The following is a 7,335-nucleotide window of genomic DNA, read 5'->3' as shown; positions in this document are numbered from 1 at the left end:
TAAAATCAATCCGGATAAATCCGGATTTGCATTGTTCAGACTTTGAAATTTTTTTTATTTCCAACTAAACTTCTTCAGATAAATGTTTCTACATCTTGTTTTTTCGTGGTGCTAACAAAGCCGGGAACACAGTGTTTTGAGCCCAGGAGGAGGAGGAGGGCTGACACAGTCCAAAGTTCCTCGCCGAAACAGAAGTCTATTCATCATCGGTTTTAGCCGGGAGGCAGTGTGTGTACCCATTACTGGCTGCATTGACCACATGAGCGGAGAGAGAGAGAGAGAGAGCGAGAGGGGGTCAGGCGATATTTTCCATTAGGAACATGGAGCTGTTTTGTTAGTGTGTGTGTGGGGGGTGGCTTTAGAGTTATGGGGGCAAACAAGGCTTTTAGTGCACGCCGAACACTTGAGGTTTATATTGTTCCCAAGATACAGGAGTGCTCCAGTTAAGGGCTAACAGGGGTGTATAGTCTCCACATAAAAGAGGATGGTTCAGCATTCAGGGTTCAAAAGTAGATTCAGGTTATTGCCGTTCAAGCTTCATCTTGCTCTGCATTATAAAGTCTTTATAAAGTTTAACTTTAAATGGAGGCCATCTTTTACCATCTGATTTAAAACGCACATGGGATAATGGCTCTATAGCGCCCCCTAACGAGTAGCCCCTTGTGGCCGGTTTTGACACAGGATCATGAAATTTGGCATATCACCCCAAGACGCACAAAAAAGTCTCTTAGCGATTTCACAGGAAACAGGAAGTCGCTATAACTTCTGTGTTTACTATCCGATCTGTACCAAATGTCACATGTATGAGGCACAAGTTACTCAGACCTCACCCGGCAACAAGAAATTAAAATTTTCTGATTGGTCGATAGGTCGTGAAGGGGTGCAGCCTTTTGAGAGTCAGTATATGCAGTTGTGTACTAATGGAAATTTAGTACTGATTATGGGGGAGGGAAATAGCTAGAATAGGCAGAAATAGCTCAAGGCTAATATGACCCGACTTGTGTCCACAAACAAAACCTAATCACTTTTCATAGAAACATTTTCCACACTTATTTTTTCACAATAAAAGTCCCACACTGCACTTCTAACCATGGCTTTGTCTTTGCTTTAACATCTAAAAAAGTTAACTTCGGTCTCCATCCTTCCTGCGCTCTGTGAACAATCACTGGGATCGACTTGTCACTGTGATCTTCCCTCACCCTCTCTCCTTCACGCCCTTCTGCCTCCATTAGGACCCTGGTACCCTGATAGGAAACTATGTGTGCGGCTGGCAAGAGGAGACAGGATCTAGTGTTTTGTTGGGTTGGGTGGGGTTTCGGTTTGTTTGTTGGACCAGCCCAAGGGGGTCGTCACCTTGCTGGAGGCCATGAGGGTGGGGTGGGGGGTGGTGGTTTATAGGGCCACTGATGCTGCCCCGGCCCTTTCAGTGTGCCCATAATCTGCCATCTTTGGTCATAAACTCCCAAGAGTAAACCTCATCTCTCCCGGTCAGGAGCTTCCCTACATCTTAACCGGTAAGCTAAGATTTGCTTTGATTAAATAATCTGTAATTTCACTTTTAACACATCGTGTGCAACGAAGATTAAAGAGAGGCACAAGTACCTGTTATTTTTTTCTGGGTAGTTCTAAGATGTCATCATTCCTCTGACATGTCCGAACACTACTTCTTCCCTCAATGATAATTCAATGTGGAGCGAATTTAATGCTCTATTTGTAGTTTATCCCATGGGCTATTTTACAGTCGGGTGGGTAGGTAAAAGGCATGGTTACCATTTTGTGTGTATAGGTGCCAAAGCCGGACAACAGATAGCATCTGTGCTAAATAAAAAAAACGCGTTCGTCATTGTCTGCATTGCCACTAATCCAGACAGTTGGCTGAAATGTTTTGCTTCTGCTGCTGCTGCCGTCCAAACCCTAATAATAATGTCAGATTAAGCTGTGCACAACTGTCCATCTGACATGAGGGCTGGATTTAGTGCTGGATTGGAAAATCTGGATGGGTCAAAGCAGATTAAAAAAAGAGTACAGTAGTGCGTTTTTGACGTCTACTTCTTGGAGGTATTCGGATGCATCAAACCCCCCCCCCAAAAGTTCCTGAACTGTTTTTGTGTCAACAACAAGGATTGTTTGTGTATTTCGGAAGAAGGGGGGTTTCTCGACCCGCCCCCCCCCCCCCCCCCCCCCTCTGGGGACAGACTGCCTGGAGGCTACAGTTCTGATTCATCCCCAGGCGTGCGGCCCCCACGATGTCCCCCTTTTTATGTCGTAGTCGAGGGAAGGTAGAGGGGGGGGGGGATTGGTCAGTCACTGATGGTGCCATGATGACAGTCACCCAGATTATGCCATTCGACATAATCGACGCCAGAACCGCAAATAGCTAAAAAAAAACTGCGCTACAATCTGAGGAGCCGTTTCATCATATCATTTGGGAGAGATAGCGTCACGTGTTTCCCTATGGTCGCTCACATGATCCCGACGGCACATGGACCAATAGGGTGGTCGGAATTCCTTCTGGGCAGACCCAAAAAGAGGAGGAGGAGGGGTGGGTGTGCAGACAAGAAAAAAAAAATCATTTCGCCTTTGCGATTTTTAATCTTTTGCAAAAGCCGAAAGAAAGTAGTCGTCAGCTACCGTGTCCTGCGCTCCATAAAGGTAAACTCTCTCTCTTTTTTATTAAAGAACTAAGCAGCAATTTAGCTTTTTTTCTAGGATCACACAATTTAAATATATATAATAATAATTGTTTAATATAAGAAAAAAAAAATTCAGACTTGTAGGGGGGTCAGATTTGCCTTGGAATTCATGCCGGGTTCATCAATAATTAATTAACTTGATACCATAACCATGGTGGAGAACAATGGTTGCAACGCTAACGAGCCATGACAAGCTAGAACTTATTCACTCATTATCTAATATTTTCTTATATCTTTTTTTTACGGTCAGCTGATTTTCTGTTATATTGTTATCATTGTTGTGGTTAAAGCTCCAGCATGAGCGATTTTATTGTTCGAGGAATTAGCGCTAAGAGCTAAGATGAGTGGGCTCTGAAACTATAACTGACCTTTTTTTTGTTTTATTGTGATGGTCAATTGATACTGCAGTTACAACCCGCCCACCCCCACCCCTCATGCATCCCCCCCTTCCACTCTTCCTCTTCATCCGAGATGATTATTTCAATTATCATCAGGCTGATTAGTGCCGACGCTGATGGCCTTATTCTTTGTCATTCATCGTTAGTTACATTCATGTTGAAAAGACGGGGTGGGTGTGTAAGGCTCCTTTTGTTTTTCGGACGAACAAAAAAAAAAAACAAAAACAAAAAAAGCGACTGCTTTGCCTTTGACTTTGCGAGAAGCGATGTGATCTCTTACGTTTAAACAAATCGTGGCAAATCTAAAATGGCCGACCTCAACGCTCGGCTCTTTTGGGCCGCTCGCAACATGGTGTGCCCTTTGCGTTGTGACGCCAGTTTGCTGTGCAGTTGGGAGGGGTGTGTAGACACAGAGTCTACTTTTTAAAAAGTGACTCGCTGATAGTTTGCCCCCCCCCCCCCGACTGGTTGGCACGGAGGAGGATGGTGGTGGGTCCCCGCTGCTGTTTTTTTGAGGGTGATCTGGGCTGAGCTATCAGGGTGCCGCGCTGCTGATGATGCAGCCTGACAGCTCTTGAGAGCGCTGTCATAGCGGAGTGGAGTGGAGTGCGGTGCAAGGCCGACTGCCCCCCCCACACACTTTACCCTCGCCACGTACAATAAAAGAGCCTGCACCGGAGACAAGACGAGAAACTGCTCATATACCAGGAAACCTCAGGACATCTGAGCTCACTACTCCTGACAGCAGTGGGCGATTGCGATTGCGCTTTTGCGTCTCTCGGCCCCTGTTGCTCTTCCTTCCTGTCGCACACGCGCTTGCCTTCACATGTTAAAATGGAATCTCAAGAAAAGTGAGAAAGGATCAGTGAGGTCAGGCCATCTGCTTTACCCTAATTTCCCCCTTTTGTTTACCCTTAATTGGAAAACACATACTGACATACAGCTGCCTCTACATGAGGCAAAAGGAAGGACAAAACTGATTGCGTCATTATCCCAGTTTCCCCATAGGCTCCACCCATGCCTTATTATTATATCCTTTTATTAACATATAGGCCTCATTGCACTCTAATGGCCTTTTTTCAAATTATTATTTTTTATTTAATTATTTTATTTTTATATTAATTATGTATATAGAGCATTATTATAATTTTATTATTTTTAATTTTATTTTTTCAGAGCAGTATTATAATTTTATGATTAGTATTATTTTATTTTTTGTATGAATTAATTATATAGAGCATTGTAGGTATAGACTTTTTAAAATTAAATTATTATAAAAATTAAATTAAATTATAAAAATTATAATTATAAAATTATATACTATATATATATTATTATAAAATTATATATATATATATATATAGACACGAGGCCCTGTGATGGACCCCCCCCCCCCCCCCATACACTTATGTTGGACGATTAGAATGGACCACGTCCCAAATGTAGAAGTTCTAAATTCTCCTGATCAGGTTTTACCTTCATACCACCAAAACAACTTCTCCTACCATGACAACAAGACCTTTGCATCACATCTACGAGGAGCAGAGATTAATAGCTCAAGCCGCAGATTGAGCTTTGCCACCTCGCCCCAGTGAAGTGAATGTTTGTTTTTTTCATATCAAAACGTCAGGATGACATATCTGTAGAGATGTGTGTGTGGATTAAGATTGAACAGATGACAGAGGCTTTGGCCTAGATTAGACGGGCGGTCGTCCATTTAATGATTTTTTCCCGCATCCTTCTTCTTCCCCAACAGGCTTTACTCACAAAACGAACTTTGTTCCTTCATTGTTGGCGCATAAAGAGGGCAGATTTGAGTTCTTCAAGAGGGAGAAAGGAAAGAGAGAGGAGGATGAAGGAAGAAGGAGGATGGTGGTGGTGGTGGTGGAGGGGCGGGGATCTGTGCACTGCGCTGTCAAGCCGAGCATAAAGCGTGATTAATTCAATAGCTGCCATAGAAGAGGAGGAAGAGGAGGAGGAGGAGGAGGGAGGCTAGCAAAAGCGCCGCAACGCAGAGCATGACCCACTTTTCCCATCAGATGTCATGAAACATTCCCTCTCTCTCTGCATTCTCCAACTTCCTGTCTAAGTAAGAGTGGGGAGAGAGAGAGAGATGAAGGAGGGGGGGCAGCTGAAATTTTTTTTCAAAGGCTGAAATTTCAAAATATAATTTGAGGGAAGGTTGTTTTTTATTTGCCCATTGGTGCCTTAATGATTCACAGGGCCCTTGACCCATTTCTATTATGCTGGACTATTGAAACACAACTGACCTGGTTCAACACGCTTCACCCAAATCTCAGGTTTCAGGGTCCTAATCGCACACGCGAAGTGAAAAAAAATTTAAAGGTTGAAGAGAGTGAGAGAGAGAGAGAGAGATACATGATTCAATCCCGTCATCCACCCGTCCCCCTCCCTGCTGCACCGCTGGCTTGGGTCTTAAACCCGGATTAAGGTTTTTTTATGTAATCTGGCCTCCACTGGGAGATTGAAAGAGAGAGAGAGAGAGAGACAGCTGGCAGCAGAATCCCCCTGTCCTTATCTCTAGAACTCTCTCCTCTGGCCTCCGACCAGGAGCATTTTATGTAATGTCTGGCATTTTTCCACTTTATACACATATTTCCTTTATCTGTCTGATTTTTAATTTCTTTAATTTTTTGTATAAATCAAGTATATAGAGCATTGTGGGTATAGGCCTTTTTTAAAAACAAATATTATTTTATTATTTTTATTTTGCATTTTGTATATAGTCTTCATTGCACTCTAATAGCCTTTTTAAATTTGTTTTTTGGTATAGGCCTTTTAAAAAAATATATTTTATTATTTTTTATTATTTTATTTTTATTTTGCATATTACGTATAGGCATCATTGCACTCTAATGGCCTTTTTAAATTTTTTTAAATTTTATTTTTTTTTAGTATAAATCCAGCATACAGAGCATTATTCTTATTTTATGATTTTTATTTTTTGTATAAATCAAATATATAGAGCATTATTACTATTTTATTATTTATATTTTTATTTTAGTATAAATCAATTACATAGAGCATTATTATTTATATTTTCAATTTTGTTTATTGTAATGTTTTGTATAAATCAAATATACAGAGCATTATTATTATTTTATGATTTTCTTTTTATAAATCAAGTATATGGAGCATTGTAGGTATAGGCATTAAAAATAGTTTTTTATAAAATTACCATATATATATATATATATATATATATACACACACATATTACAGCCAAAAGCAACATTAATTGAAAGGAAAAACAAACAAAAAAAAAGAAAATACGGTCAAAAATCTAATCAAAGTCAAATTATAGCTGCTAACACAGAAGATGGCAAAATAAAGACATATTTTAATGTCTTTAATCAGCAGTGAAGCAATATTATGTTTCTCTGCCCACACTTCTTCACACTTCGTCTTTTTATTTCCTGAAATGCAACAAAAAAAATCTGAAATTCACATTTTGAGGTCAATCTGGTCCGTATAATTCAGCTGTTTCCTCTTCATTCACTTCGCCGCTGATCCCCTCATCTACAGTCTCTACTCTACCTTAATATGTGGATTATCACTCTGTTTTTAGAGGTTTATTTATGTAAAAGTTCATTTTTTAAAGTCCTGCAGGGCACTTTATTACAGTCAAGACTACGGACTGAAGCGCCCTCTTGTGTTTCTTTGCGGTGACTGCGCCTCCTGTCCCTGAGTCATTACATCACTTGTCAGGCAGAATTAAAGAGGTATCGGGCTGAAAATGGGGGCTTGATAAAAATAAATATGGCGCTTGTTGTTCAATGAGTCACTGAAGAGACATGCTGACCTACATTTCCATGATATTTTTATTAATAATGTTTTTGTGATATTTTTGCCATTATTGTGCAAAACAATAATCTTATTTCTTAAGAAATGCTGAAAAAAAGTACTAACTTAACACACCCTCCATGTAAATGTATATTATTACACCACTGTAAATAGTCCCTTCAAGTATATAGAGCATTATTATTTTATTATTTTGATTATTTTATTTTTTTGGTATAAATCAAGTACATACAGCATTATTAGGCCTATTTTTAATATTTTTATTTTTTGTATAAACCATGTGTATAAATGTGTATTATTACGCCACTGTAAATAGTCCCTTTGCCTGCATTTTTGACATGTGCGTCTCGCCCTCCACGTCAGGTGACCGGTTGGCTGACTCCACACCATCACACTCAAGCGTTGCCCCCCCACCTTCGCGC

Source organism: Parambassis ranga, chromosome 2 (genome assembly GCF_900634625.1).
Source record: "Parambassis ranga chromosome 2, fParRan2.1, whole genome shotgun sequence".
NCBI lineage: Eukaryota > Metazoa > Chordata > Actinopteri > Ambassidae > Parambassis > Parambassis ranga.
The sequence above is the reverse complement of the archived record's forward strand: the minus strand, read 5'-3'. Positions refer to the sequence as shown.